General features: G+C 38.4%; 1 protein-coding gene across 3 annotated transcripts in view; it reads right to left on the bottom strand.

The window, feature by feature from the left end:
* The window catches only part of LOC129722415 (protein prickle-like), a 209,595-nt gene that overhangs the window by 117,422 nt on the left and 75,957 nt on the right, over positions 1 to 16,216 (bottom strand). Inside the window, exons 1-2 of one of the 3 annotated variants that reach the window (XM_055675839.1) lie at positions 7,135 to 7,516; positions 6,890 to 6,983 (exon numbers count right to left, since the gene is read on the bottom strand). The exons of 1 other annotated variant lie outside the window; for it this stretch is intronic. The gene's annotated coding sequence lies outside the window, so the exon portion shown is untranslated. Of the gene's footprint in view, positions 1 to 6,889; positions 7,517 to 16,216 lie in introns of those variants that run through there. One more of the 3 variants, XM_055675838.1, reaches the window with a different exon arrangement.

Below are 16,216 nucleotides of genomic sequence, written 5' to 3'. Positions count from 1 at the left end.
TTGGCTGTAATTTTCGAAGAATTTTGCTGGGGAAAATGACTTTCATCAGCACTGGTCTTGAGTATGAGGGCGTCCCTGCTCCTCGCCTTTTTGACATTTGGCGGACGTTTTGTCACCGTTCCGTCTTGGCGCATTTTACCTTTCTTGTGCCCTTTTCCTAGTACGGTAACCCATAGAGTTCTCCAGGTGCGTTTGGATTAGTGCGATGTTTACGATTAATTTTTTGTTAGCTGTAAGAATTTTTTGTCACCTGTGAGAACTGTCATCTGAAAGAGAGCATAAAAACTACCGAGTTTGATTCACACTCTCACAAATTTCAATATACAGTGTGAAGCGGGCCGTGTCGTGGTGTTTGTGTGTTTTCGCTTGGAGAACTCTATGGGTTTCCCGCAGTCGCCGCTCTCCGGCCTTTGAGCCTGTTGGTGTGCCTCGTTCGCTTATCGACTTGACTAGTAAGGGACCATCGACCGTAATATCCAGTGTGGAAACTGGCGTATTAGACTTTCCGCCACCGGGTTTCGCTGTATTGCCTTTTTCTGCAGAGACCGCTGGATGCCACCTCGCGCGAAGGGATTCGGAAGTCCCTTCACACCCGTCACCTGTTTCTAATTCGCAATCATGATAATTATCGCGATAATTTGCCAGAATGTCCATCTATGTACAGTGTTTAAGCACAAGCAATGATCTACTTAAAGACCTCAAGTTCGTCTTACAAAGCAGTTCAGAGTTGTGCTCATTAAATGAGCTATCGGCTTACGAAAAAAATTAAACGCGAGTGAGAATGTTCATCCTTGCTTCCGGGTACTTGTGGCTTTTGCGTGTAGTCTACTACCCAGTGTCCGACCCTCACCATCTCACCATTGTTAGGTCTTGATTATTTAATTATCAAATCGATAATCGAGACCTAACAAGAGTTGACCGCGTTAGTGACCTCGTTTAATACAATAGGATTCATTTTACGGTGAAAAGTCATCACTTGACACTTATTAATGTTAATCGTCAACCGGTTTTTGCAACACCAGTAAACAAACTTATCCAAAAGTCCCTGAAACCGCCGTCAATCGTCGATAGCGCGTAAAATCAGATACAGCTCACGATCGTCTGCGTATACAAGTTGACAGCCAACATCCAGCTTTAAGGAAACGTCATTGAAAAACAGCGTAACCAGCAATGGTCCTAAGTTGCTACCTTGTGGAACGTCGGAGGTGTTCGAAAACTGAGACGAACAGCAGGAATTAATGTATACTCGAAGAACTCTATCGCATAAGTATGAGCTGAGCCAACCGACAAACCGCTGCGATGCACCAAGCCGTACGATTTTTTTTAGTAATATTTTATGGTCAATCCGATTAAACGCTGCTTTAAAATCTGTGTATATTACGTCGATTTGAGCTTTTTGTTCGATGTGCGATATGCAAGTCGACGTGAAGTCAAGCAAGTTTGTACTTACTGAGCGACCAGGCATAAAACCGTGTTGGTCACTGGAAATATAACTCTTAGTGCGTAAGAGCATAAACGAACTCACAATTATTACGAATAATTTAGATGCAGCAGAAAGACTAGTGATGTCACGGTAGTTCCTAACGTTTCAGTGGTCTCGCTTTTGAATATTGGGAACATGTAAGAATGTTTTCAAACTGTGGGAAACGTGCCTTGCACGAAAGATATGTTATGTATATGGCAGAGGGGTTCGGCTAAAGCGTGTACACAGCGACTTATTATAACTGTCGGGATTCCGTCGGGTCCTGCAGAGTACGAGTGTTTTATCCATCAAAGAAATAGTTATCAGTTTCCGTTATACTCTACTAAATTTTTTGGAAATAAATATTGAAATTCAGTCCGCAAATATATATTTCGACTGTGACGTACAGTCTTCCTCAGTGCTTATGTGGACTTTCTAGACTTTCTAGATTTGACGAGTGTTTTAATTTTTTCGCAGCTGCTTTTATCTTGTCAGAAGAGATGTGAAATAAATCCAGTTCTACCAAATCGACAGAAACAGGCATACGTTTGCGGGGATTGTAGTACATTTTCGTTTAGAATTTACGAAATTCCAAAAATTTCTGGGATTTCTTCAAAGGTCTGTCTAAACTCGCATGACGTAGGATTTGTACAAGCCAGCATTCAACCGACGATAATCATCGCTCGATCGCTTAAAACGACACTTGACATCGACAGTTTTAGTACGACGATATTTGTGTCGCCAACGATTGCGTACACGTTTCAATTCTCGCAGACTGACGCTTTTACTAAAGGCAGATTCGAATTGAGCCACTCAAGTAAAGTGTCATTAAACAGCGACACCATTTGATCAAAATCGGGTTGTAGGGAGAGAGTTTCCCAGTTGATGCTTTCCAAATATGTATTGAACGCTGCGAAATCGATTTTACGGTAGTTTAGCCACAGACTAACAGACCTAACACTGGAACCTGGTTCCATCGCCACAAAAAACGATCATTTTGAATTTCTATTCGAATAACAGTCATCGCGCGAAAACGCCGTCTGGGGCGCTGTCATGCAATCTCATACATATTTTGTGGTTCCACACTTGACACATGCAGTAACGCTAGCGCTGATGTCGAAATAAATAACGCAGCGCGAACACGACAGCAGATGGTGCTAGTGTTACCAACGTAAAATATTGAAATCATCCGAACGATGATTTCTTCGAAAATATGTTCAGGTGTTATGTCTGTTAGTCTGTGGTTTAGCCTTTTTGCAGTCGCTCTAGAGCGCTGTGTCGAATTACTGGTACTTTGTTCTATTGGCACGGTTATGGTTAAAGCTGGGTGATGAGGATCGAGTGACAATACTAATGGAGCGACGCACGCATCGACCGCACAACATCGATCGTCAGAGCAAAAGACTAAGTCGAGCGTCCTAGGTGGTTGGTTTTTTTGATTAACTTGCAGGAGATTTAAAAACACAATACCATCGACTAACGCCGCAACAGCAGCAGAAAGCACGTTCGAGCTGCTGTGCTGACCGTTATTGTTCCACACAATGCGTGGCTGATTGTAATCGCCACAAACCAAAACAATTTCGTCCACAGAAATGCTTTTGCCAAACAGCTCCGCGATCGAGGCTAATATGTGCATCAACCGTACCAATCAACTGACTTTTGAGTTTTTAGTTCGAGAAACCCTTGTAGTCGTGAATGGCTGTTGAAACTTATAAAGAAGACTGCATAAGTGAAATAACTTAATGCGAATGGTTTTTTTAAGCGCTACACAAATGGCAATTTTTGACGTAGAAGAGAAGAAGTGTCTTGAATCTATGAACAAATTTGTTGACGTAGAATTGGGGATAAAACCATCACAGGAGTACTTTACCTATGATAAATGATGCGTTTCAGCCAAGTGTTGAAGGAAAAACGGCCACATTAATTTTCCGACACAGAACGATTATGTCTAGCCATGAACAATATTTCCCCAAATAAAAATGTTACCATTTACCCCAAAAAAATCTCGTTTCTGAGTCAGCCAAGTGAGCTTGATTAATTTTTTTTCTTTTTTCGCTTTTATGGTTTTCGAAGCAATCAGGAGCTTATTTTGTGATTAAGTTCTCGTTTAACCTTATATGACCTTCAGAAGCGTATTTCTACAATTCTAGGATCAATTTGGATTCAAATCATTTTTGACCTTTCTAAGCTTTGGAATCATTTTTCATCGATTCTGAGTGCTAATCGAAAATAATTTTTAGTCCTTTATGACCTGAAGGAACGTTTTCATGCGATTTCAATCTGGGACCTTTTATTTGCTTCGACGTTTAGAAGCGTTTTCCAGCAATTCTGATCTTAAACAGGAATAACATTCACGTTTCGCCTTTTCTGGCCTTCAGGATCATTTTAAGCGATTCTTAGCTTAATTTTGGAACAAATCCTTTTCCGTTTTTTAATTTGCCCTTCAGAAGCGTTTTTTTTTCAGCGATTCTTTCCATATTGTAATCGCTCCATTATTCATCTCAACAGCACCAATATTCATTTTATTTCTCTCATTCGTCCAATTTACCGTCAAATTTCTACGAATTTTTGAAAGTTAATCTATTTGCTTCTCGATTTTGTCAAGTGATTGAAAGTTTTACGTTGAAAATATGGTAAAGTTTGACAACAAATTAATCAAAAGGTGTGATGAGATGAATATAGGTACTGAGATGAATATAGGAACAATTACCCTATTTTCTAGAAATTTGTAAATTTTAGCCACAAATATCTAGCAAAAATATTGCGTTGGTTCAACATCAGGCATAACATTTGGCAGAGTAAAACATAGCTGAACATTTTGATAGGGTAACGCCTAATTAAGTACTTTAATTTTGTTTGACATGAGTTCTCTGTAAATGTTTAAGCGAATCGAGTGCCAGTTTTACATACAGAGTTTATTTACTTCAGAAGTTATATACTGTAGACACTCACATTTGCATAATACTATCTGGTTGTATAGCAGTAAGAATAATGTAGTCCCATTATAAATATGTAGTGATTTTAGATCCAGGTCAGCCCTAAGGTAAAAAGGTAGAAATCGAGAATTTTTAGAGATGAATTCGTTTACAAATTTCACGTTCTACATTTTACATTCATTTTACCATATTTCAATGAATGAAAACAATGTAGAATGAGCTGATAAAACTATAAATGAAACTGTCAAGCATTTACAATAACTGAAATATTTTGGGATTCAACTGTTTAACCGGATTACTTGAAAAAAAAAAACGGAAAAATTCGAATAAAATTGGATTACCTATCATTATTTATACAGAAACAATTTTAAAACTATTTATAGCACTAATTTCATGTACAAAATGTGTAAGTTTTACAATTTATTTTATTATGTTCCTTTCTCTTGAACTTTTATTTTAGAAAATACTGAGAGAAAACCCAAAGTGCTTCTTTATTGTTATCCTCTTATTCCATCTTAATATTCGTAACTTTCTCTTGAAATCTAATAGGCTTCCATTTTTATAGTGTTTCATATTATAAAAAAATGCTTCTAAAACTAAAAATAGCACGGCTTTTCCATCATGATTATCTTTTTATATTTGTCTCTTACTATAGTTTTGATCCAATTCCAAACTTCTTTAGAACCTTTGCATTTTTTATTCCTATGTATATTGTTATCTGGGAACCGACAAGTGTCGCAGCTGTAGCTATTAATGTTGCGACGATATATAATTTTGTTAACGTTTTCCCAAATACGCTCCCAGTCTACTGCTGGAAGGGGCGTTAGTACTGTAAATAAAATGAATTATTTCTGCTCTTATATTGTAATCAGCAGAAGTAGCAGAAAATATATCAGTAAATTAATAATCATTACACTGCCCTTGGCTGGTCACGTGCTTCTGAACTGCCGTGTACTGTTACAGCGTGTTTTCCTATACGCTACCGGCCCGATGTTCGAGCACACACATACACACTAACACCCGCCCAACGCGATTCCACCCCATCCAAGCAGGCTGCAAGAATGTTTTTCTCTGCTTCGTTTATCCACACCTTTCGCCAATTCTTCATCATATGTGAGTACGATAAATGCGATGAACCTGTCCTTTATGCTGACAGTAGGGTGGAACAACTTTTTTCTGCTCTAAAAAATTGGAGATTCACTAACCACCTTATATTTTCCGAGGATAGGTTAAACAACGGATTATCACAGTACTGCATAAATTAGCAGACAAATAGTAGATATGGCATCCCTGCACAGCAGCGGGCACCATGTGGCATGAATTAATTAAATCGTATTCTAAAACAAACGAATGTACAGAACGTGTTCATATGTCAAACACAAACGGGAGCGAAATTGCGCTCCATTCTACCAGGAGACGCAGTTGGTGTAGAGCTTCCCATCCTCCCCGCGGCCCCGCGTGTACCATCCTAACGGACATGGCTTCTCCACCGCTTTCCTACTGTATTGGTGACAATGTCCGGGTGACATCGCCCGATCGGGTAATTATTCAGTTCACTTTACATCGTGATAATTCGAGTGGTGACTGTGGTTTCCGCGTTTTTCGCTTATCCAATTTCCTCTCACCAGTTATCGAATTCCTTCCGAGTGGAGGACACTTGGTGTTACCGTGCTTGGTGCCAACTTTAGATGTAGAATATGAAACTCGAACTTTGACAAATGCACTAAATAAAGAAAATCGATGTACCGCTACAATTTGGAATAAGATTTAAATTAGAAATTATTTTTTGTGACACAAACGAGGATCACAAATCGTCCTGTGACGGTATACCAAAACTACACGTGTGGGATTTCATGCCAATCTACTCAACCGTCTATGGGACCTTTTCCGATTTTATTGGAACTTTTCTACATTCAACTTTTTTTATTAAAAATCCTAAAGTTTTCGGAAAAAGTATTCACTGGAATCTAAGAGTGTGTTACCAACTTCAACTGCGTGAAATCCCTCACACTCGAGCAGCGGTTTTCACCGTCTGAGGGGTTTTCAGCCATCCGGTCGGCGATGACCCGGCTGAGGCGCGTCTATGGTCAAGTCCGTTGCGAATGGGCAACCCGAGTACGTGCGAGTTACCGACCTCAACACAAAAGAAGCTGAGGAAAGCCATACAACGAGCGTGTTCGATGGGCAAAGACACGCTTCAGAACCAATATCAATAGCGGTGGTGGTGGTGGCGGCGGCGGTGGTAGTAGCACATGTTGTTCCATTGAGCTTCTTGGCGTTGAAACGAAATTGTAACGGTTGCCCACGAATTCAGGTTCGGAGCCGACGAAGAACGGGCGGAAAATCGGTTCAGATTGGGTAAAATCGTTGAGTCATCTTGTCTAATGTGAGCTCTCCTCCCTCACTCTCACCTAACATTGTCAACGAGATTTCTATAGCAACTGATGCGCTGATGGGGGGACGAATCATTTATACGCACTCCGATACTTACACTTCACACCCTCGATGAAGCAGGCGATGAAATTTTCGGCATCGCAGACCGTTTTGGAACGTTTGATTTTCTTGCTCCCCCTCTGGAGAGAGTACTGTAGGGAACACGGCAGGCATACAACCCCGAAATTACAGAGGTAGCGTTTTACGACAGGGAGAAAAAAAAACAAGCAGTCGAATTATATAGGCACGCGTCCGTCTTGGAACCAAACTGAACTAATTTTCACTTTTATCACTCTCAATTACCGCTTCTGTGTTTGCATAAGCGGCCTAAACTGCGCTTCTGGTGTTGCTGATGATGATGATGCTGGTGTAGTTGCACATCAAACGGTGGATTGAATAAACATTGCTGCCGAAAAACAGAACACTTCAACTGCACTGAGATGGGGGAAAACAAATAAACATAAGGTGCACGCGTGGAACGGAGCAGAAAGCCGAAAAAACAGAAACAGAATTGTGCAACATGTGCGGAACCGGGCCGAGATGCTTCCGGACTGCGTCTACCGACGGAGGCTACTGAACCACCAACACCCCGTCCGAGAGGCGAATTACGCGAAGGATACGCTACGGGTTCCCGCTCGTATGGAACGCGAAAACTCCGACGAAACACTGATTCTTGTGTAGGTTTTTTTGTTCTTCCTGTTGTGTTTGATCTGCCAACAAACCAGCAAGCAGGTTCAGAAAGAATCGTAGTAAGCGAGCGGCAGCATTAATGCTGCAGGAAGAATGTTCCCCTTTCGGTTCGACACATGCGCACTGGTGAGGCAGGGGCGCACAGTTGGCCCGTTGTTGTGGATGTGCATTCGATTTGAACCGACTGATAGTGTTTCCTTTTTTTACTATCCGAAGTTTCATCATCCATCGCAGCGCACCGACGCACGCCGACGACGACGCCGATCGGGAGCCCCCTCGTTGATACTAATTTGAGCAAGAACACGGTGGGTAGATTTAGGCAAAACATTAATGAATGTCGGTAGAATGTTTATTTTTGAAGTAGAATACTTCTCTCAGGAAGTTCGGCTACATAGGGATGTGAAATGAAAATCTAGAACCGAAAAAAGTGAAAAATATGTCCAATTTCAAATGCTAATAAATCGGTTAGTTTTCGATGGATTTCCTTCATTTTTGCTGCAATAGATTGGAAAATTTTCTAAGATTCTCCCCAAAAGAAGATAATTGTAATTTTATTATTCACACTATTGTACTATTGAAAATAGTCAAACCTTGTCAAAACGAAAAATTAGACCTCTGATTGGTCGTTATATGCTTGCTTTCCCAAGCACGGTCGACAGAGTTATGGACCTAGTAAATTAGGAATGCATTATTTGGCCTATATAAGAGCCTTCATCAGATATTAAACAGACATCAGATATCAGAGATCAACTGAAATTTGAAGAACACAAATGAATATTTGAAGAGTTAATATTTTCTCGTTTTGCGCTATAATCCAAAGTTGATTATCGTCATCTACATGCATGCTCTGGCTATTATTACGTGTTTGCGTCGCTAAGTGTTTGGCTATGGTTATGCAGAACGCAAATGACGGCGCGATGCGATTCGGCAAGACGAAATGTGTTGAAATGTATAGCTCTACTTCGCCTTAAGAAGAGCTGTACATTTCACCACGGTAAGGCGAATCGCATCGCATGTGCATATTACAATTCGGCAGCACTTCAACTTCTCATTTGCGCAAAATTTTAAAAATTTTCAATAAAATAGATTCAAAATATCAAACAAAGTGAAATTACAATACTGCCAATGAACGGTCAACGTTTATTTACTAGAAAAAATGACTGACACGCAAGCAACCGGGTTATCTTTCTTGTAAAAGTATTCTACTTCAACCTTGCGGTCGTGGCTTTGCATACAACCTTCCTGTGATTTGTTTTACTGGATTTTATTTATATTTGATTGATATTTTCTTTCGGTTCTGTCAAATATTTTTGGAAAATGTTTACATATGTCTTCACTTTAGTATTTCTCCTTTTGCTGTTTTTTTTGTTAACTTCGGTGCAACAAAAATTAAGATATTCAAAGATATTCCATTATACATTAACGAGGATTCGACATTTTCGAAGCATACAAAAAGTAACTGAACATTTCGCACGGTCATTGCGATTCGACCAGTTTCCTTTTTGACGTTGGGCTTACGTCCATATCAAAGTTAAGCGCCCGAATTTCAAAATCTAGTAATTCAACCAGGGAAAAGTGGTCAGGTTTTGAGCGCTTATATATCAGTCATTTCTTTTCAGAATATCGAGGTTTTGGCATCAACCAATCAGAAATTATTTTACGGATGAATTTATGTAACAAAAACTTTTATTATTTAAAACTTATATTATTTGAGATACAGTATTGGAAAATCGGTAAATAACATCGATTGTCTAAATCATACCGAACAACTTCTCTTCCCAAGCACAGCGGACATTAACGGATACAACCGATCTGAATTTGTAAACGATTTGTTGTTGTTGTGGTTTTACCCGACGTCACTTTCTGTTTCCGATGCTTGTTTACTTTTCTTATTATTCCTTTTTTTCTAAACTCCTCCCCCTTTCCAAATAACTGACAAAACCTCGTTATATAAGGTACCCTTCGGACATTTCACCCCATCATTTACATTTCAAAACTCTACCGGTATCACACGTACGCCATCGAATTGAATTTCTCATTTGTTCATTGACCGGCAAAGCGGACGGTTCTTTCTGGAGCAGCAAAAAGCAGGCGTTTGCAAATATTATTCACTTGCAGAAGCGCACGCCGTCGAATTATTAATCACTTGCAGAAGCGCACGCCGTCGAAAATTAAATTTCTCATTCGTTTGTATGTATGGGTTGCTATAGTATTTTCTCGTTTATGCATTAACATTCATTAAAAATATTGAATGCCTAAACGAACACGGTTGTAAATTCGACTTTACAGCAGCAATTTAAACTTCTTCAGCCAGTCTTTATACATCGAGAAAAAATTACTACCGATGAATGATCAAGACTTATTCGCTAGAAATTTCATTTAGATCAAAACAGGTTCTTTCAGGTACCGTAAATTATCGGTAAAGTTTTCACAATGGGCACACATTTTATTTTCGTTTTTGTTTCTCGGTGCGCAATTTTGTTTTTGTTTCTCGCACACAGAGAAAAAACCAAATTTGTCTCTATCGTGAAAAATAACAAAATATTTAGAAATGCTCTAAATTTAAAAGTGTTATATATATATATATATATATATATATATATATATATATATATATATATATATATATATATATATATATATATATATATATATATATATATATATATATATATATATATATATATATATATATATATATATATATATATATATATATATATATTCCTGTCACTCGCCAAAACCTTAATAATAACTACGCAAAAGCGTGTAATTGAGTTCTTACTTTTTTAAGTTATCGAAATAAATGTAATTTTTTAAAATACATGAAGTTATATGCTGGGCTGGAGCTAACCTAAGCGAAGCAAAGCCTTGGTGCTAACTTTCCGATTCGGAACTCGACCTTCTGTTTATTATACACAGACTTCGTAGCCAACTGTTTAGCGTACAGGACAATTGCGGGGCTAGCGCCACGATTCTACTGACACTAACAGTCACTCCCGAGCCAAGACTCGACGACCGGCTTGTCAGGCCAGCATCGTACCTCGGGACAAGCTGGGAGATTAGCATGTTGGAATATAATACCGCATCTTATCATTTGGTGATACTTTTCGAATGCGTAAACAGTGTGTTTTAGTATCGACGTCAATTTTACTCCGATTAAAAATTTGATTTGAACCAAAGAGAGAGAAAAAGAGAGTGAAAGAGAGAGAGAGATAAAGAGAGAGTGAGAAAAAGAGAGAGATGGAGGAGAAAAAAGAGAGAGAGATAGAGAGAGGAGAAAGAGAAAGAGAGGGGGAGAAAAAGAGAGGGCACAATACCCCTCAATGAGGTGCTACCTCTCTTGTCCGTTTGGTTCAGATTTTGACAGTTTCTTTGGCTCACAATATTCTTACTTAACTTACTTACTTACTTAAAAGTACTCGAGTAGTGACTCACATGAAAACTACCCAAACGCACTTGCATTGATTTTGACGGGTAAAGCGCTCATGAAAGAAACAAATGTTTTCGATAGAAAGCGAATGTTAAGTTGTTAAGCGTCTCTATCGTTTGGCAATTCGATTTTATTTATTATTTTTATTCGATTGGAATCGATTTTAAATAACTTCGTCAAACCCCGACATTCGTAGAGAAAACGGGTATCAACGGGGACGAATTGTTATTGATTAAGCGGTATCGCAAGCGCTAAAGATTCGTATTACGAGGGTTTTCTTTTATAGTATTCTTATTACGAAAACTCAACATGAACCAGATATGCCTTCCAACTCCAATTCATGAAATTTTTTTTTATTCTGAATGAACTAAAGTTGGAATGTATTTTCCTATTCGCATGGACACTGACACTGACTTTCACTACTGGCCTCAAGGTTACAGAGCCCGTTTTGACATGCGATTGGTCATGAGTTCGAATCTTAGTAGAATTAGACCGCTCGGTGTCAGCAGGGCTTTTAGGCGTGGGTTTATTCTCTGGCTCTCTTCCATCCTTCTATTTGACTCTTCCCCCGCTTCAAATTCCAGAAAAAAATCCCAAATAGTTGAATTAATACCTCATTAGGCAATTATAATTTCCGATACTTGGCAGGGTAACTAACGAGACGGGTATAAAAGAGCAGTAGAATCATTGTGTTTCCCGATTCGCACAAATGTTGCACAGAAATCGCACAATAAATGTGTGAAACGCATAACGCAACAGTTGTACTGCGAATACATTGACATAGATTGAAATCAGAATATGTATCATATACCGACACTTTATTTCTCACATCGAGTGTATTAGTGACTGCTCTTTCTCTCTTGCTCGTAGATTTTCCATGTACGTGCGACGAGACTAGATACGTCACATATAATTTGCAGGTTGCTCTTTCGCTTCTTTTTCGGTTCGGGTTGCGACGCGTAAGACGTTGTCTCGTCCTCTCGTCGCTTTACGAAACGAGCGAGACACCCGTGCTGTACATACTAGATGCCAGTGTTGTTAGTCTCACTCATACTGTCGATGCGTGCTTGCTGCTACTCAGGGAAAAGCGTGTTGTAAAAGACTTTAGAAGTGTAGCATATGTCTCGTTCTTAAGTAGAAAGGAGGAGAAAGGTTTTGCTTCTCGCTCGCTTTGTAAAGCTGCTTGATACCAGCTGAAACCGTTTATGTGTAGTAGTTTGGAGATGACAAATACATTGAAAAAACGCTAGAGCATTAATTGCGTTATGCCCAACACGCAATCGTTGTACTGGTTCCAAACCACATCAACAATTGCGCTAAAAACGCACGATTTTGTACTGGTTTCGCACCATCCAACTTTTGCGTGAAGGCGTGTAGAGAATAGCGTTGCACCCGATAATAGGGCTGGGAAAAAGTTTTTTTTGTGGAAACTACCGAATTTTCAGTTTACAGGATAATGGTTTTAACTTGAGCTTGGCTAGGGTAAGTCACATTAAGTCAAGAATTATTTGGTTTTCAATTTTTCTCATCTTATCATCATATTTTGTTGAATATTCGGCTGTCTGTTCAGCCGAATATTCGGCCGACAGAACATGATGATTAAATGAGAAAAATTAAAACCAAGTTACTCATGAATTAAAGTGGATTACTCTAGACAAGGTTTAGTTTAAATCATTATTCGATAATCCAAATATTCGGTAATTTTCAAAAATAACTTTTTCCCAGCACCTTCCTTGCCGTTGTTATTGTTAAAGATGCTGAGGTAATCCTCGTTATCTAGCAATGATGATTTACTTTCCCTCACCGATCGTGAGAACGTAGCCGACGCCATTATCGATCTACACAAAGCGGAAGCTACTGGATTATTGTACATTTAAGATGGCAAACGATTCCCAAATTAGCCATCTCACAAGGGTTCTTTGTGCAACTCCACTAGCTCAGATCCATCACGGAAAAGCAAATACGAAATGTGCAGTCGTTCAAGTTCGAGCTAGATCTAGATAGATAAAGTTGTTTAGCAAAATTCTTATATGTATACGTATGTATAAGCACGCAATGTTTTTACTAATTGACAACACGTGTCCCGAAACTTCTCCGTTTAAGTTATTGATTTATGAGCGTTTAATGAGGCCAAACCTGTTAAAAAGTATAAAGATGAGCTTTGTGATGCTTCGTTTATGTGAGAAAAGTAAAGGTTTAGTAAAAAACGCAGTGTTCCACGCTTGAAAATTGAAATTTGTGAAATTTGTAAAGCCGGTAAAGCTGTTGCGCGTGTGTGTGCGTCGCCTTTTCAGTGATGCGAGCGAAGAGAATGACAATAAATATTTGGAGAGCGAAAAGAATAGCTTTGCGTTGCGCTGTGATGTGTCGCTAGATGTTGGTCGGCGTTCGTTTCGCTAACATAAACATCATCAAAACGATAGAGTTCTATCGATAAAATGACAAAGCACCGCTAATTTGTTTTGTAGAGGATGGCGCGAGCGTGAAACTACATACAGCTTGTTGCTGTTACTGTCTTTGTGTTGGTGAAAGCGAGGGAAAGCTGCTCCAGTGTTTCTGTCTTTTATTTTAAGTTATTTTAAGTGGGGGCACGAGAGGCGCCTCACTTGACCTGTGCCAGCAGAGAAAGCGAGTCCGACAACACCAATACAAGAATACCCGTCGCGCTCCTATACATCGTCGCAGTGAGTAATAATGAGTGTGAGTGAGTCGAGAATATGAAAGGATGTGTGAAAGTAGGGGATTACGAAGGTAAGTTACCTAAGTTTACAGATATCAAAATATTCTTAATCATGTTCCCATCACTCTATCTTGTCAAAATAGAGATCTCTGGCATATTACCTTTCCTACTAACACAACACCTTGATTCCTGTAATGTCCATGAAGGTAGTATGGGTTCCCTGCACCTTCTTAAGTAGACGTTGAACTAACATTCCTACTTCCTTTCCCCGGCAATTATGAGGACGTAGCCAGGTATCCAATGAAAGGTTTAGTTTGCAACTCACATCATCTGTAAGAAGGATACTAATCTTTCCTGTGACAACAGATGATGTGTTTGTGAAGTGAAGACTTTCAATTCATTTGATACATTTACATAAAAAAAAATTGACCCGTATTTAAAAGAATGATATATTTATTGACTAGAGGAGTGCCAAATTGTAAAATGAATAAATATTACCTGATATTTGATGACAAATTGCTAAAGTAGTAATAAATATTGCGTCAATCGATCGCTTCCGCAATTTCATCACTAAGAAAATAAACTAAAAATATTTCGAAGAGTTAAAACATAAAAGCAAAAAAGAAAAAAGAGACATTTATTTGCAATGCATTTGCTCCATTTACGGTAGAAACGACAGCACTGTCTGTCCACTCGGACATGCACAACACAAGCTTTCAAGCAATTTTTCATGTGGGAAGCAAATATTGCTCCTTTTGATTGTCACTTTCTATGTATGAAGTACAATTTTGGAAGTACGAAGGGATCACTTTTAAACTATCACCCGCATGTTCACTATACTTATCTTCAGCAGCATCGTTTTAGTGTTCACTTCCACTATCACACGTGATCCCGTAGCCCCAATTAAACCACTGCAATTAATTTTTTTACGAGCCGATACAAGATTGACTCTTAAAGGCAGTGTTGCCCCTTTATGCTTTTCTAAAACATTTGACATCAAAAAACTAAATTTCGAATCCATGAAAAATCTAATTCATGAACAACCTGTGCTTTTTTTCATCAGTATTTTTCGTGAAACTTTGACCGCTTTGGGGTACGTGTTCCCGAAGTCCGATGGATCTTAAATTTTGCATGGATATACTGGATTCTTTTTTTACGCTATTGATGCGTCCTCGCAAAAAAATAATCCCGTAAAAAAAGTCCCGTAATATTTAATAATTCGTGTAAAGAAAGATCACGTCGCTTCGATAAAATTATCCGCCACGTGTAAAAAAAATCGTGTAAAATAAAATTACGTGAAAGACAATCGCGTAGAAAATGAATTCAGTGTACTCCTTCCGAGAAGACAAAACTTTTGAGCCCCACTTCTAAGCAAAATTCGAAGGTCAAAGTTTTTGGCTTCAAAGCCCCAGAAAACCAAATTTTTTGGAAAAAAAATAATTTTCTTTCGAGATAACACCGGATTTGAGCTGAAATTTTGCATGGAGGCTTTTTTTAGAAGACGGAACTTTTGAGCACTACTTCTAAGGCGGCATCCATAAATTAAGTAACGTTAATGAGGGAGAGGGAGATATTTCCAAAATAAATAAATATACCCTCGTGAAAATTTGATACTTTTTGTAAAATTTCCTGCGGAATCCGAAAAAATACTAAACAATGATGTCTCCTTGTTCTCAAACCCTCTGAAACGGCGAGAATTGGGTTTGTATCATATTTTTTGCATGGAAAGTGTTACTTAAAGTGCAGTTTGATATTTTGATATTCAGTTCCAATAAGTTTAATCTTCAATTTGTTGCCAAAAACTTTTAAATCAATTTTGCGGTAGAAAAGATAGTGCTTGGGTACAAAAAATACGGGTCTGAAATTTATTGATAAAGAACATCTATAGCGATTTTGAGAATAATCTGAGCAAGCAATTTTACGGACAGGTCTTTTTTGTACATCTCATGTCAACGACCTTCTCAGACTTGACTCAAACTTTGATGAATTGTATATTAAATTTTGAAGAAAATTAGTCAAGGAGTCCAAGGAAACTTGAATTGTATTTTCGGCAAATAAATAGGGAATCGCACCATTATTCATCTCAACAGCTAGCTGCGCCTATATTTATCTTATTTCTCTCATTTTTCCAACTTACCGTCAAATTTCTACAAAAAAGTAAATCTATTTGCTTCTCGATTTTGTGGTTGAAAGTTTTACATTGAAAATATGGTAAAATTTAAAGATAAATCGATCAAAAAGGCGTGATGAGATGAATATAGGTACTGAGGTGAATATAAGAGCAATTACCCAGCTGCTTCTTAAAATAAAAACATCGGAGCGAGCAAGTGTATTTATATAGGAGTTTCTTCGATTAAGGTTTTGTTATATGTCACGTTTCACCTACACAATACCTCATAGCTGATTTTCATGTAAAATTTTGGCAGCAACACGATAAAATGGTCCATTTGAAGTCATAACATAATAATTTGACTTAAAAAACATATCTGGGCATACTGCCACCTAAAATTGATATATTTTTTTGAAAATTTGTTGACTAATTCTTTTTAAAATGCCAATTTCTAGAATGTCCATTTATATAA

This window comes from Wyeomyia smithii, chromosome 2, assembly GCF_029784165.1.
Source record: "Wyeomyia smithii strain HCP4-BCI-WySm-NY-G18 chromosome 2, ASM2978416v1, whole genome shotgun sequence".
Taxonomy (NCBI): Eukaryota; Metazoa; Arthropoda; class Insecta; order Diptera; family Culicidae; genus Wyeomyia; species Wyeomyia smithii.
This window is presented reverse-complemented; position numbering and strand designations above follow the sequence as displayed.